This window comes from Silene latifolia, chromosome 8 (assembly GCF_048544455.1).
Source record: "Silene latifolia isolate original U9 population chromosome 8, ASM4854445v1, whole genome shotgun sequence".
Taxonomy (NCBI): Eukaryota; Viridiplantae; Streptophyta; class Magnoliopsida; order Caryophyllales; family Caryophyllaceae; genus Silene; species Silene latifolia.
Window position 1 is genome coordinate 50,773,100 of NC_133533.1, and position 17,836 is coordinate 50,790,935.

General features: G+C 37.9%; 1 non-coding gene across 1 annotated transcript; it reads right to left on the reverse strand.

Moving 5' to 3' along the window:
- Positions 1–15,990: 15,990 nt before the first annotated feature.
- On the reverse strand, positions 15,991–16,097 carry LOC141597732 (small nucleolar RNA R71). Its single transcript, XR_012522952.1, has one exon. It is a non-coding gene; the product is annotated as a small nucleolar RNA R71 (small nucleolar RNA).
- Between the last annotated feature and the right edge of the window lie 1,739 nt (positions 16,098–17,836).

A 17,836-nucleotide genomic window follows, 5' to 3' on the forward strand; every position in this document is an offset into this window, starting at 1 on the left:
TTCTTTGATGCGAAACTCCAGAAGGGCCAACCGGTTAGCCCACACATTCTTCACATGATTGAGAATGTCGAGAAACTGGAGTCACTGAATTGTAGAATCAGTGAGAGCATTGTCATTGACCAAATGCTTCATTCTCTTCACGATGGTTTTGCCCTTTTCAGGGCGAACTACTATATGAATAACTTGAAAAAGAGTCCTCATGAGCTACACTCCCTTCTCGTACAGACCGAGAAGAATATGAAATTGAGTGGGAGCATGAAGCAGGATGTTCTCACGATTCACAACAAGAGTAAAGGTAAGGGCAAGGCTCATGGCGACCTAGCTGTAGGTAAGCCAAAGTTTAAGAAGCCAGGAAACGGTAAGAGTGCGCCTGGTGAGACTAGTGGCTCACAGGGCAAGACAAAGAGCAAGGGCGGTGACATAGAGTGCCACCATTGTCACAAGACTGGACATTGGAGGATGAACTGTCCCGTCTACCGTGAGGACATCAAGGCAGGCCGCGTCGTTCCTGTTGGTATGTCATCTTATATTCATATGATTGAGATTAACCATGCAACTTCCGGAACTTCGGTACTAGATACTGGTTGTGGTTCTCATCTGTGTAATCATTTGCAGGGCCTAAAGAACATCATACCTCTCGAAAAAGGTGATGTGGACCTGCGAGTCGGGAATGGAGCACGAGTTGCTACTTCCTCGAAGGGAACATATGTAATCCAACTCCCTAGTTGTTTTGAGTTATCTTTAAATAACTGTTACTATGTACCCAGTTTATCTAAGAATATTATTTCTGTTTCCGTACTTGCTAAAGACAGTTTTACATTTTCAATAAAGGATAATAGTTGTATTTTCTCTTTTAATGAAATGATTTATGGCAAAGCAGTTTCAATGAATGGACTTTACATCTTAGATCAAACCACGGAAGTATTACACATGAATGATAAGAAATTAAAGGTTGGTGACAAAGATCAAACCTATCTATGGCATTGTCGAATGGGATACATAAATGAGAAACACGTAAAGAAACTCGTCGATAATGGGACTATTCCCGCATTCGGATTTTCTACATATGGCACGTGTGAATCATGTCTCATTGGCATGACGACTCGAATTTCCTTCAAAGGTGTTGGAATGCGCGCTAGTGACCTATTAGGACTCATACATACGGACGTATGTGGACCTATGTCAATTACCGCTAGAGATGGCTATAGATATTTTATCACTTTCACGGACGATTTGAGTAGATACGGATATGTCTACTTAATAAAGCATAAAAGTGAGTCATTTGATAAATTCAAGGAATACCAGAATAGGGAATAGAACCAACTGGGTAGAAAGATTAAAGCACTTCGTTCAGATCGGGGTGGCGAATATCTTTCAAATGAGTTTGATCAATACCTGAAAGACTGTGGAATCGTTTTGCAGTTAACTCCACCTGGAACACCTCAATTGAATGGTGTGTCCGAACGGAGAAATTGAACCTTACTTGATATGGTTCGATCCATGATGAGTCACACTGTAGTGCCTGATTCATTATGGGGTTATGCTCTTTGTCACCGCTCTTATACTTAACCAAGTCCGTCTAAAGCTGTCGACAAGACTCCATATGAAATGTGGAAGGGAACAGTACCTAACTTGTCCTTTATTCGGGTTTGGGGCTGCGAGGCTTATGTCAAGTGGAGACACGAGGATAAGCTCGGCCCGTGATCGGTCAAGACATACTTTATAGGTTATCCAAAAGGAACATTTGGTCATTACTTCTATTCGCCAACCGAACATCGAGTTTTTGTTGCGGCTAGTGCGACGTTCTTAGAGAAAGAATTTCTCGAGAACAAGTCGATTAGTAGAACCTTCGAGCTGTCTGAGATTCCAGAACCAACAACCGAGGAACAGATGGAGGATGCTGTACCTCCAACTGATGATACGGTTAAAATTCCTGAGGAACCTAGGAGGTCGGGTAGAGACTCTCATCCTCCGGACAGATACATTGGTATGGTCGAGGAGAATGACGTTTTACTTCTAGAAAGTAATGAACCCCCAACCTATAAAGGTGCTATGGCTTGCTCCGACTCAAAGATATGGTTTGAAGTCATGCAATCCGAGATGGACTCCATGTGTGAGAATAACGTATGGGATCTAGTTGATTTACCTAAAAAGGTAAAACCTCTACAGTGCAAATGGCTTTACAAAATAAAGCGTTCTGTAGACGCGCAACCGGATATCTATAAGGCACGACATGTGGCAAAAGGTTTCACTCAAGTGCAAGGACTGCATTATGATGAAATTTTTGCACCTGTAGTCATGCTACGTTCCATTCGGATAATATTAGCGATTGCCGCATTTCATGATTATGAGATTTGGCAAATGGATGTGAAACTGCCTTCTTAAACGGTTATTTGGAGGAAGAGTTGTACATGGTGCAACCCGAAGGTTTCATAGATCCTGAACATCCTAAGAAATTATGCAAGCTTAAACGTTCCATTTATGGACTTAAGCAAACTTCTCGGAGTTGGAATCATCGTTTCGGCCAAGTGATAAAAGGAGTATGGATTCATTCGATCGGTCGAAGAACCATGCTTATATATCAAGTCGAGTGGGAGCAAGATTGTATTCTTGATATTGTATGTCGATGAAATACTCTTGATTGGGAATGACATTCCTCTCCTATCTTCGGTTAAAGAATGGTTGAAGAACCATTTCCAGATGAAAGATCTGGGTGAGGCACAGCGCATTTTGGGAATTCGTATCTACCGAGATAGATCACGACGGACGTTATCACTTAGTCAGGAGTCTTATTTGGATAATATTCTTGAGAGGTTCAGCATGACCAACTCCAAGAAGGGGAACCTTCCAATGACGTCTGGGATGCAGTTGAGTAAGTCTCAGTCACCCACGACGCCTGAAGGGGTTGAACGCATGAATCGTATTCCTTATGCATCTGCAATAGGATCGATCATGTATGCCATGATATGCACACGTCCAGACGTGGCATATGCATAGAGTATGACGAGTCGGTACCAAAAGAATCCAGGTAACTACGGAGGACTATGGATTGGGTATTGACTTATGGAGGAGATACTAAGCTATGCGCAACCGGTTACGCAGATGCTAGCTTCCAAACAGATCTCAGTCCGGGTTCGTCTTCACTCTTAGTGTGTTGTAGCAGATTCTACTACTGAATCGTTGAATTATGATAAGCATGTAGGGCACGTTATTTCCATGGGAATTAAACGTGTTCCTGAGTTATGGTACTTGATTATGAATTTAATACATTATCGTTTTCATATACTATTTATAACTTCATCGTTTAATATATAATATTTTGTTTTTCATGTGGATTGTATTGACAACATTGAACGCCACAAAGTGAACTGAATTACATTATATTTGTTTTGGTCCGTAATCGCCAATGTGAGCTGATAACTCCGACTATTATATTGTGCAGTCGATTGATGGTGGGTTCAACGAGCCATAAGTCAAACGGTTGACTGATCGATCACAGATACGAGATTATGACGATACCTCGTAGGACAACTTTTGTGACAACGTAATGGAGTCCTAAATGTTTAATAAACATTCGGTGCCAGGTCATGGATAGGACATCCATTGTGTACCTAGAGTCGATTCTTCTGACTATCAACTATCTCTTGAGATTAAGGCATGTTTTGGGTGACTTTGGTTTCTTTCTCACGGTCTACCGTAATTGGGGCTAAGTAGATTTTTTCTGGGTAATTTCATACTGTGCTTACATCTGCAGGATTCGAGTTGAGGAAAATATCCAACCCTTATCAGGTATAGTTATTTCTCAAGGCCACTCGAGGAGTTGTAACTGAACTGCATGGCCATGCTCGAATGTTGATTCGTTTATCAGTTAAGTTACTCTCTAGTCGGGAAAACCACTCTTGATATTGATCGCTTGTAAAATACGACCTTTTTGAATTCGGATTTGCAAATTGTTTTACATTGAGTGGGAGAAATTTTAAAGGATATGAGAATCGGTTATCGCACATACACTTTTGAGGACAAGTACGAGTTTGTTGGAGCTTGTGTCCTCCACAAATTAGTGTGATAACATTTGTAAATCTCTTACAGGTTCACAAGGGTATACTTCGTATATTTAATCAGTTGATTAACGTTTACCTAATAACGGTTGGCTTGCTAGAAAGTTTGACGTTATTATCATACAGATGGCGGTGATCAACTGGTCTCTAAAGGTCACACCTATAGGATGTGTTTGAGAAATGTGGTTATAGAAATATAATCACATTGATGCCCAAAATGACTAAAAAGTTAGTCGATGTGTTGATGAGATAATTATTTAATGAAAATTAAATAATATTAAGTTGAGACGAATTAACTGTCAATTCGTAAATTAAATATAATAAGTTATATTTAATTAAATATATATAATGTTAGCTTGGACGAATTAATCTGTTAATTCGTAATTAAATATAATCAGTTGTATTTAATATCAGCAAGCTGAATGTGTCATAGTGGTAATAGTGAGGGTACACATACCAAGAGGTCATGGGTTCGATCCTCACTAGATGACAATTTAACACATAATATATATTTTTGGAAAGACCAAAATAAGGAAATTTTATTCCTTATTTCGGTCAACATTGGCCGAAAATTAGGAGAGTTATATCTTTCCTAATTAACTTGGTAATTCGGTCTGTATAAAAAGAAAGGGAGAGAATTATTTCTACCCTAATGCTTTTTCTTGACCTAGCCTCTCTCTCTCATCACCAGAAACACAAAAACAACTAAATTTTACAGAAAATTTTTGATTGATTTCTAGCATAATCAAAGGGCATATCTCAGATCATCTTGGGTGCAACTAATAGGCGAATATCAATTTTGATATTGTTCTTAGGCCATATTTGCTAGGATCGAAGGTTATTTCTGAATCTTTTACTTATGTTTATGTATTTTATTTTATGACCTTAGATCATCTTTGTTAAATCGTTATAATCCTTCTAAATTAAGGGAAGTATACAGATTATTTCCCACACCTTTAACAAGATTTAATATGTAAACGCACTTATTGTGGAGGACACTACTCCATCAATCTGCCACTTGTCCGACACAAGTGTGCGTTACCAATTCTCTTGTCCAATAATACCTCCCACTCAATGGAAGATGTCTTTTAGGTCGTTCTTGCATTTGATCATATCATAAAGTGGTTTCCTCGATCAGGAGAATGACTGTTTGACTGGATAATCTACTATAGATCTCATCCGAGCGTGGCCACGCATTTCCAGTCACCTCTCCTCGAGTGGCCTTGAGATAAAATATAAAATAAATGGACAATCCCGTTGACATATTTTCTTCGTTCGATACAGATCACAATGACCCAATAAATGCTCATGGGCCTCCTTTTACGGCGCGATCTAGAACAAAAACTTAAGCCACCGGAAAACCGTACCAACTCAGATAAACAGTCACCAGTCTAAAGAATTGACTCGAAGGAATAAATAGAAATCCTTGCCACGACCCAGCAACAAAAGGACTCTACAAACAGTCACTGTCTGACAAATCGTCTCACAATCTGCCTATGTAATCAATCAACCATCACTATGACCATATGACAGTCGAACTTGTCATCTATCGCCTTACAATCTAGTCACTCGGAGATGTTACCTCATTAAGTAACTAGGGAAAAAATACAATGTTAATCCAGTTCACTTTAATAGGGTTCGATATTGTCACTACAACCTATTTGGATAAAACAAAGTATATAAATTTCGATATTAAAATGAATACAAGGATAAATGTAATTATCATATATGAAATAATAAATACAATATCTTAATCATTACATATAATATAATTTATAACAGTTCTGGCATTGGTCTCAATCCCATCGAAACTACATGACTACCATGTTTAGCTTGAGACAATGGCTTGGTTAAAAGATCAGCGATGTTGTCAGCTGTCCCAACCTTACAGACAGTAATTTCCTTCCTTTCAATTAAATCTCTAATTATATGAAATTTCCTAAGTACGTATCTAGACTTGTTACTAGACTTTGACTCTTTTGCTTGAAAAATTGCCCCACTGTTATCACAATTTGAAGTGATAGGATCCTCGACAGTCGGAACTACTTTAAGTCCCTCTAAGAATTGCCTAATCCAAACAGCTTCCTTTGCAGCTTCAGAGGCTGCAATGTACTCAGCTTCCATTGTAGAATCAGCAGTCACACACTCCTTAAAACTTCTCCAGCAAACCGCCCCTCCGTTCAACAAAAAGACAAAAACGGCCTGGGATTTCAAATCATCCCTATCAGTTTGGAAACTGGCATCGGTATAGCCTCTTATACGTAATTCAGATTCTCCTCCAAACACCAATAATGAATCCTTAGTCCTTCTCAAGTACTTAAGAATATTCTTAGCGGCTATCCAGTGACTCTCACCTGGATTTTTCTGAAAACGACTCGTCATACTCAAAGCATACGAGACGTCAGGACGAGAACACATCATAGCATACATGATCGATCCAACAGCGGAAGCATAGAGAATCGATTTCAGGCGTTCAATATCCTTAGGCTCAATAGGACACTATGACTTACTCAAAGTAATCCCACTACCTATAGGTAGAAAACCTCTCTTTGAGTTTTTCATATTGAATCGGTCAAGAATCTTATCGATATAGGATTTTTGAATCAAAGCTAATATCCTTTTGGATCTATCCCTATTGATCCGGATACCGAAGATACACTGAGCTTCTCCCAAATCTTTAATTTGGAAGTGATTTCCTAACCACTTCTTGACAGAAGCAAGCATATCTACATCATTCCCTATGAGTAATATGTCGTCCACATAAAGAAGTAAGAAAACAACTTTACTCCCACATGATCAAAACGATGATTCCAGCTCCTTGACGTTTGCTTAAGACAATAAATGGATTCTTAGGTTTGCATGCTTTTTTAGGATTTTTAGAATCCACAAAACCTTCAGGTTGTGTCATGAACACTTCCTCTTCCAGAAACCTGTTCAGGACAGCGGTTTCGACATCCATTTGCCATATCACATAATCATGAAATGCAATAATCGCTAACATTATCCGAACAGATCTAAGCATAGCATTTGGTGCAAAAGTTTCATCATAGTGTAAAACATGAACCCAGGTGAAACCTTTTGCTACCAATCTACCTTTGTAGACATCTTTATGTCCATCCATGTCGATTTTAATCTTAAATATCCACTTACACTGACGAGGTTGAACATCTTTAGGTAAGTCAACCAGGTCCCATAACTGATTATCGTACATGAAACACATTTCGGATTTCATGGCCTCGAGCCATAGCTTAGAGTCAGAACTAGTAATAGCTTCTTTGTAGGTCCTAGATTCATCACTTTCCAAAAGTAAAACCTCATAGTCACCATCTTCCTCGATAACACCAAAGTATCTATCTGGCTGGCGACTAACCCTCTCTGACCTCCTAGGTTCAGAAGGAACAATAACTGATTCAGACGTAGAAGGAACATCTTCCTGTACTATCACATCAGTTTGTGGCTCTTGAACATCATCAAGTTCAAATTTTCTCCCACTCTGTCTTCTAGAAATAAACTATTTTTCTAGAAAGACAGCTTCACGAGAGACAAACACTTTGTTCTCGGTTACTATTGTAGATGTAATATCCATATGTTTCCTTAGGGTAGCCTACAAAAATACATTTGTCAGAACGACGTGCAAGCTTATCATCATATTTGCTTTTGGCATAAGCATCACAACTCATACTTTCATATATCGCAAATTTGGGACCTTCCCTTTCCATATCTCATTTGGAGTTTTGTCAATTACTTTAGTGGGACTTTGATTAAGTGAGCGTATAGCAGATACAATGGCAAAACCCCAAAATGACTAAGGTAACTCAGTTTGATTCATCATTGATCGGACCATATCTAATAAAGTTCGATTCCTCCTTTAAGCTACACCATTCAATTGTAGTGTGCCAGGAGGAGTTAACTGAGATACAATACCGCAGTCTTTAAGGTAATCTCTAAAGTCATTGCTTAAATACTCCCCACCATGATCTGATAGTAATGTTTTAATCTTCTTATTTAATTGGTTTTCTACTTCATTCTGAAACTCTTTGAACTTGTTAAAAGCTTCACTTTTATACCTCATTAAGTAGATATACCCATATCTACTCATGTCATCGGCAAAAGTAATGAAATAGTCATAATTCCCACTAGCAGTGACTGTCATTGGACCACACACATCGATTTGTATTAAACCCCAAAACTCACTAGCTCGAGATCCTTTTCCTAGAAAAGGTGCACGAGTCATTTTGCCAAGAAGACAAGATTCGCATGTACCAAATGATTCGAAATCAAAAGGTTTAATTATACCAGTCGACACTAGTCTTTTAATGCGTTTCTCGTTAATGTGTCCTAATGGACAATGTCATAAATAAGATTGATCGGGATCACCTGTTTTGAGTCTTTTATTATCTAAATGATAAAAATCGTTGCAAGTGTCTAGAATATAAATACCATTGATTGAAATAGCTTGGCTATATACAATCTCATTAAGGGAAAAAGTATAACACTTGTCTTTTATAACAAAAGAAAAACCTTCTGTGTCTAACACAGATACTGATACTATATTCCTAGACAACATCGGTACAAAATAACAATTATTAAGAAACAACTTCAACCCCGAAGCAAAATTAATTACATAGGTTCCTACTGACACGACAGCTACTTTAGATCCGTTTCCCATTCGGAGATCAACATCACCCTTGTTAAGCTTTCTTATGATTTTTAGGCCCTGCAAATGTTTGCACAAGTGATAACCACAACCAGTATCTAATACCCAAGTCGTATTTGAATCATAATTTATGTCTATCATAAAAGATTCGGTTGAGAAATTACATGTTGGCTTCACAATGCCAGCTTTAATGTCATCCAAGTAATTTGTGCAAGTACGCCTCCAATGTCCCTTCTTATTACAATAATTACAAGTATCTTTAAGAGGATTACCCTTCTTAGGCTTAGGGTTGGTAGAGCAACTCGCAATTGCTTTACCCTTGCCCTCCACCTGTACGGGCTTCTTACCCGCGTGTTTCTTAAACTGCTTCTTCCCCTTCACGTTTATCGCAAGTACATCCCTCATCGTACTCCCACTCAATTCCATATCCTTCTCTGCTGGCACAAGCAGAGAATGGAGCTCATGTAAACTTTTTCTCATATTTGTCATATTATAATTTACCCTAAATTGGGTAAATCCTTTCATGTGAGAGAGAGTGGAGCACTCGGTCCACCACAAGCTCGTCAGGAATATTACATCCCAACACTTCTAGAATTTCCACGTACTCAATCATTTTAAGTATGTGTGAACTCACAGGTTGACCATCTTTGAGGTTAGCCTCAAAGAAACGAATCATGTCTCTCATATCTTGAATTATCCTCGGGGCTTGAGAAAACATAGTAGAAAGCCTCGAGAATACTTCATGTGCATTGCGGAACTTGACATATTGCCTTTGTAAAGCAGGATCCATTGAAAAAATCAAAACATTTTTTATGGCAGCAGATTCATTTTGATGATCAGAATAAGCCTCCCTTACATCGCCAGTGGCCCTAGAACCAGGCGAAGGGGAAGAGGGATCGACAAAGTAGCGTAATTTGCCATCACCTGCGGCATCTAATCGAATTTGTTCCTCCCAATCTTTAAAATTACTACCGTCACCTTTTAAAACATGTTTGTCCATAAAAGAACGAAGCCATGAATCTCTAGCTATAGTGACGGTTTGACTAGTAGAAGTCATCGTGATTACTACAAAGGTAATAAAGGGAAAGATTAACATTTATCGTCTAAACATTTTAACTTGTGAATTTATTTTAACAAGTTCTCATTTATATAATGATCTTCCACTAAATTATATAAATGATTACAAGATCCAATTATATATAAACATGGGCACGGTGGACCTATTCAACCCATATTTATATAAATTTGGTGAGTCAACAATTTTGACTGATTCTACAACTAGAACTCTTGGTCAACGGATTTTCTTAAAATCTACCTTTTAGCCCCAGAAATAATTATGGGCACGGTGGACCGATTCAACCCATAATTATCCTGTTGAGTCCAACCAATTTTCACGCATAATAACTTTTATTACCCTACTTACCCAACGTAAAAAAGAGTGTAACTCGTTGATCCGAACCTACCTCTAATGATGAAGGGATTCATATGTGCTATTATTTGGTTAGGCTAATCTCAATTTTCAAATAAATGTGAGAGATCTTATCAATTTAATTGTCTATCACTTTTAAGTGAACAAAATTGCTGAATGCTAGACAATTAAATCGATAACAACAAAATAAAACATGTAGTGACGATTTGGCATGAATGCATAAATATAAACAAACAAGTCCTAATATGTTCACCTAGTTAATCTAATTAACTTAAACTATTACACTTCGGAAACCAACTCCTTGGCCCCTTGAGTCTTCATAAAATTGCCTCCTTCTTTAGGATTTCGGAACGCCTTTCCGAAAACACCGTCTTCATGAAACTCCATCTTTAGATGCTTCATTTAACTACTAATAATTAAATTACATAACAATTTCCTATTATACAATATGTAATAAAATAAAATTAAAAAGTATTAATTAATTACAAATTGGGCGATGCGAAATCATAATTAATTACAAAACAAGTCGATATTCCCTTACATTACGGGAAATACCAATTTCTACCTATGGACATATTAGGAAAAATTACATAATTAAAATACTAAAAACTATTCATCCAAAAGAATAATAAAAATGAATTATGTAAAATGTCATGCCAAATCGTCAAATTTACCAACAACGATCATTTGAGCTTGCTTTGACGAAATTTTTACCATAAAAAATCCATAATCATTTCTTAAAACAATTTTAAGATTTACTAATCTTAATAATCTGGTCTAATATCAAAATAATTATTCTCACTAATTTTCTTGAATTTATATGGGATTAAAACATAAATTATAACAAAAGACATAATAACTCACAATTATTATAGAAAAATTCCATTTAATTAAAATTTTTAAGAAAAATTAAATTTTAAGGTTTTGTACAATCTGATCTTTAACCAAAATGACATGCATGTGAAAATTTTTGGTTTTAAAATTTATTTAAAACAAATTTATAATTTTCTCGGTAAAACGATTGGGCATCATGTTTGGTACACCTCCCGCCAACAACCCGGTGATGATTGGACAGCATGTTTGGTACACGGAACGATTTATGATAGTTCGTAAGTTTATCGTCAAGTGATAGCTCAAATACTTGTGTCTACCACTTGGTCGTCATCTACGTGCCATTATGGTCGTTTTGACAGTAATTAGAGTTATTTGGAGTACGTGTCAAAAACCGTCTTCGTTTTCTAATAAACCGTTTAAAATGCCGAGTCGGAATATTCTGGTATATTCCGGATATTTCTATTCCATAATTTTAATCTTTTCATCTTTTGGCAAAATATATCTCGAAATCATATTTTATACAATAAGGAAGTTGAGATCTACCACAATTCCATAACAGAAACGCGGAAAATCTTTCTTTCGCAGGAGGAAACTTCTCGGGAAAGTATGCAGCACCTGCTGCGCCTCGTCCAAGAGCCGCAGTGGTTGCTGCGGCTCTCCACCAGCTCTTTTCTGCGTATTTTAAGATCTTTTCGAGATTTATTTCCAAAGTTTTACCGTAACCCTAATTCCTCCGTGTGATTAGTATAAATAGGGACCTTCGTTCCACATATTTCTCACGCGAGTGTCCACCCTTCTCTTCTCCCTTTGCATTCTAAGACCGTGCTCTTTGCTTATTGACGTCTACGTGCTTGAACTTTCGACAACGTAAGCGCGGATCCTTCTGAGAACCAGTCTCGTTTTGCATGACCGACCAATTTGACCAACTCCACTCAATCAATCAAATCAATTTAATCTAATTCCTCTTACGAGGGGACTTTCATCATACATTCGAGTCGAGCAATCACTAATCCTTAACTTAGTTAATCTCGTTTCGTCAAACATGTAAGTCTGAGGGTGTAAATCCCATGTTTTATTATTGTACTTTTTATTGTATGAATTATTGTAAGATTTACGTCGAAAGCATGTTTAAAACCAATTTATAAAACCTTTTATCAAACCTATTTTCACGGATTAATAGAAGACAGACGTTGAGAAGAAACGCAGCAACTGCTGCGCCCCTTCGAAGAGTCACATCATCTGTTGCGCCTCTTCCTGAGGCTGCCGCAGTTTCTGCCTTTCTTCTTCTTCCTTCGTTCTTTGTTGATTCGTCTCTTTTATTTCGTTTTATCTTATTTCCACTCGCATAATTATAATTCATAATTCATAATAATTTATCACCCTTTAAATATCCGACTTAAATCCCAAGTAATCAATACTTGCGGGTTTTCGTCATTAAAATCAAACCCAGGTTTTAGAGATTCGATTTGTTCATAACAAGTCTCTGGAATTCGCCTTTTGTATATCTTTCACTTTTTTATCACCATCCTCATCAATAGTTTAACATAGTAAACCAAATTAATTTGTATTAATAAACCTAATTTGTGATTAGTCTCTAATTCACTTTAATTCGTTCTAATTAATTTAACTTCGTTCTTTATCGCTTTAATGACCAATTCACATGTAACTAATCCGTTAAATCACTTCTACTTAGGTCGAAAATTAATGATCGATCATTAAATTCACCAACGAACATTAAAAATATGCCGTTCCAGCTTCACAGCCATAACTCACCTCAGGAACAGACGCAGTGACCACTACGCCTATTCCAAGGGACGCAGCACCGCTGCGCTTGTTCCGGGGTGATTTCTGTCCCTGAACTTCCGTTCTTGCTTTGAACTAGTTTGTTAGCTTATATATTAATCGTCTATTAGTCGTAATATCACCAATAATCTGCCCGTTTTCTAACCTTAATTGTTTTCCTTTTCTTTTCTAAAATTATCTGTTTTAAACGTATTTTAGACGTAAATCATTGAACCGTTGTAATTATTGTAATTTTTATTTATTATTGTTTATTTATTGTACTCTTATTTATCGTTTGTTTGCTCTCACATGTAATCAACCTTAAATCCTTACTTCGACCCAAATGTATGCTAAATTACATGTTTACCGACTTAGTTAATTGTCACATGCTAGGATTAATTTATTGGATGTTGCATTACATGCATATAATCGACAACATATCAAGTATAGATGATTTCTCTAACCATTAGTAGAGGCCGCTATCGAGGCGGGCGGGATTAGGTGTTCGATCAAAAGAGCTTCCTAATACGTACCCTCACCCCTTACTCCAGATCTCTATGAACATCTGTGTTCATTGGCATCCACAAGAGTCATTCTAGACAAAGAATGCTAAGGGTAACGTGTTCTTGGTGTCTATGTCATTACTTTGTGTCAAGACATGACGCGAAGTATTCGAACGGTTTCCAATTTTCCACAATAAATTGGTGGCGACTCCACAAATGCGAAAGCTTGTTCTCCCAAGCGCCTGATGTGACCATTGTTTGAGCATATTTAGTCCCCGGATTAGCCTCGTTCCTATGCTTTTTAGTGCATATTTGGGTCATTTACTATCTTTAGTCCTTTGTTTTGCATATTCTTTGAGGTGTTGTTCCCTTGGTAGGAGAGGAGTGCAAACCTTGCATTTTCATGGCAAAATAGAGCTAAATTGATCGAATCTACTGACCAAGCATCAAAGAGAAGACAAGACTAGAAGGCCTTTGTACATATTATAGTAGATGGGCAATGATGAAGAAATCCTTGCATCCCCGACTAAATCCCGGAGGATTATTGGAAGAAGAAAAGAAGGCTGGAACACAATCCGCCTGTCCAACTAGGCAAGACGCCCGTCCAAGAGGTGAGGAATCCGAGCGTCTTTGCCATCAAGACGCCCGTCCAACCATGCCACAATCCGCTCGTCCAGCGTACCAATCCGCCCGTCCAGCCACCACAGATTCCGCCTGTCCCGACACCTTGGACGCTCGGATTCCCTTACATGCCCACACGACCTTTTCTTCCCTCCATGAAAGATGCGCATATTTATGAAAGACCGGCAAAAAGGAGATTCACATCTTTTCTAAGAGGAGCGATTCCTCAAGGACTTAATCGTCATTTAAGCCCTTAGTAAACCCTAATTTGTGTACCTAATCACCACTATAAATACCCCATTAGTCTAACTAGATGAATCATGTTCTTCTTATCAATCTCTAGTGTAGTTTGTATCATACTAATCTCTTCTTAATCTTGTAATCAACTTCTAATCAAGTATTAATACAAATCTCATTTCCTTAATTTCTCTTTTGTTCATCTTTTATTTTGGGTAATTGAAGATTATTTGGGTTATTATTGGGAGATTGACAACCTTCCAATCAATCATCAAATACTTTTATTATTCTTTGCTTTATTTTGGAATCATTAGTAGGTATAATTCTCTTAATCTCTTTTTAATTATTGTTAATTATATTCATTTATTCATCATGTTTTGCTTTGTTAATGTGATTGACAACCTTGTTAACATGTTAAACTTGATAATGAGTGAGTAGTTTCCTTAACTAGGGTTAATGGGTAATTAGGGGAAACCAACATGGGGGATGATTCATGCTTAATTTAATATGTTTTCATAGTTTATTTGCTTGCTTGTTGTGATCTCAACTTATGCACATGTTATGTTTGATGAAATGCTAGCCTATGAATCCTTGCATTTTTTACCCATCACCTACCTTTTCAATGAGACTTGTAAGACATAAACCAACTCGAGTCTCATTAGACCATGCATATAGTTGAGTAGGGAGGATTAAGTCGACTTGTAGGTGTTGTACAATCTAATCGATTCAGCTCCGGGACCCAAACCTTCCTAGGATTGTAAGATATAAACCAACTCGATCCATCACAACAATAATTGCTTGCTTATAATTTGAGAATATGTTTGTATGATCGATTCCCATAAATCCCCTATGACCCCATGACACCCTAGTGCTTTTAATCAATTGTTTACATCTCATTTTAATCATCTTGCTTGCTTACTTTTATTGCTATTTAGTTTAGTGATCTTCTCATCTCAACCCCAAATCGTGACACCCCTAGACACCGCTACTTGCAATCGAAAATCCTACATCAATACCCGTCCCTTGGGATCCGACCTTTACTTGCCTCTTTACTAATAGTAGAGTTGTTTGTGAAGTTATAAATATTGTTTTGGTCTAGGTGCTCTTAACGACAAGTAACCGAAAACTAAATCTCCAAGTGAGTCCGACCAAAAATGGCGCCGTTGCCGGGGACGGTGTTAACTTTATTTGATTTTCTTAGATTGTTATTAGTTGTGTCTTTCTTTGCCTTGGGGAAGTAAAACTCCTTAAGGTTTGTCCGAATTATTTTCGAGTTTTTAGATATTTTGCATGTCTAGAAGATCACAAGGTAACTTGTTACCCATTGATCACGAAATTGAAAGGACTTTGACAAACAATAGGAGACTTGCTAGAGGTACTTTGAGAGGTATTGGTGAGGTTGTAGATATTCAACCAAATACTATTGAGTTCATCAACCCTTTTGCAAGAGAAGGTGAGGAGAACCCAACACAAAATCCAACACAAAATCAACCCACAATGCCTAAATTTTCATCACATTCCGTACCAACCGAGGAGAACCTACCCAATGGTACTCCCACACCACAACACTTAACCAGAAATTTCATTGCAAAATCCGCATTTATCCAATTAGTCGAAAGAAGCCAATTTGGGGGGATGCCTAGTGAAGACCCTCATTCACACATGGAAACTTTTTGTAACTATTGTGATGCGATTTCACAAACCGGTGTGACTCAAGACCAAATTCGATGGGTCTTATTTTCTTTTTCTCTAATCGGCACCGCAAAACAATGGTTGAAAGGCCTTGATAAGGCTACTCTTGGAATTGACTCTTGGAAGAAGTTGGCTCTAGCTTTCTAAAAAAAATTATACCCTCCGGAAAAGACTAACATGCTAGGAGCTCAAATTACGGGTTTTAAGCAAAGGGATGAAGAATCTGTGTATGAAGCTTGAGAGCGATTCAAAGGAATTTATCGCTCATGTCCTCATCATGGATTTAGCGAGTGGTTCTTGGTACAACAATTTTGGAATGGTCTTTATGAAGACTCAAGAAACATTCTCAACATGGGATCAAATGGTATGTTCACCAAATTTGACGATAATCAAACATGGAACAAGATTGAGGAAATGGCGGTCCATAATTCACAATATAGTAGACCTCGCAAGGCTACTAGAGGAGGAAAGCATGAAGTGGACTCTATTACTCAAATGGGTGTTCAACGTAGTGCTCATATTGATACCATTAACTTGAAGTTTGAGAAGGCTATGGCTAAACTTGAAGAAGCCTCAAAATCACCAAAGCATCATGTTAATGCCATGGTAGCATCTTCATCAATCCCAAGTGGGATATGTGAGAATTGTGGAACTTTGGGACACGACCAAAGTGAATGTAGGGGAACAAATGAACAAGTGAATGCTTTTCAAGCATACAAGAGTGGCACCCCTTATTCCAATTATTACAATGAAAACACCAAATTCCACCCAAATCTCTCATACAAAAGCCAAAATGTTCAAAACTCCCAACCAACATACACCCTACATCCCATGAGAAACCAAAACCAAAGACCCTTTTTCAACCAAAACCAAGTTCACCAAAATCAAACTCCATACAATCAACAAAATGACCAAGGTTTTGATGTTCAAAAAGCGGTCCTCCAAATGCAAAAGAATCAATATGAGTATTTCACTCAAATGCAAAAGGATAGCCAAGCAAAGGACATCACCATCAACAACATCCTAGCCCACACAAAAATGTTGGAAACTCAATTGACCCAACTAGCATCTTCAAACTCTCAAAGACAAAAGGGGCAATTACCACCTCAAAGCAATCCCCCAAGACATGAAACGGTTAGTGCCATTCACTTGAGGAGTGGTACGAGATATGAAGGACCAAAGAAGCAATTTGAGGATGAAGTTGGGGAAGCTAGTGACAAAGAAGAAGTTGTGCAAAACTTCAAGGAAGGAGAACCAACAAAAGAAGAAGTTTCAAAGAAAATTCAAGAAAAGGCCAAGGAAAAGGAGCCCATTGTGATTAGACTTCCATTCCCAAGTCGTCAAGCTAAGCCTAAGTTTGATGACCAACTTGAAAAATTTATGAAAATTGTGAAGAATTTGGAAGTCTCGATTCCTTTCACGGAATTAATCAATCACGTGCCGGCCTATGCAAAGTACATGAAGGACATCCTTACGAAAAAGAAGTGAATCCGGAAGCTTGAAACTATCGCCTTCACTAAGGTGAGTAGTGAAATACTTCAAGGGAGTTCACCTTCGAAACTTAAAGACCCGGGAAGCTTCTCAATACCGTGTACCATTGGCGACACCACGATCAACAAGGCTTTGTGTGATCTAGGAGCAAGCGTGAGTGTTATGCCGTATTCGGTTAGTAAAAGGCTAGGGATGGGAGAGCTTAAATGTACCAACATCACACTCCAAATGGCCGACAGATCGACGAAGACACCGTTAGGGATATGGGAAGATGTTCCCGTGAGAGTTGGGAAATTTTTCATGCCTGTGGACTTTGTCATCGTTGACATGGAAGAAGACTCCAATATTCCAATCATCCTTGTTAGACCTTTCTTGCACACCGCGGGTGCAGCGATATATGTGAAGCACGGAGCGCTTACTCTAGAAGTGGGAGACGAGAGCATAACTTTCAATCTTGACAAGACCATGAGAACTCCCCGTTTGCATGAACCATGCTTTATGGTTGATCACTATAGCCGGAAGGATGATAGGA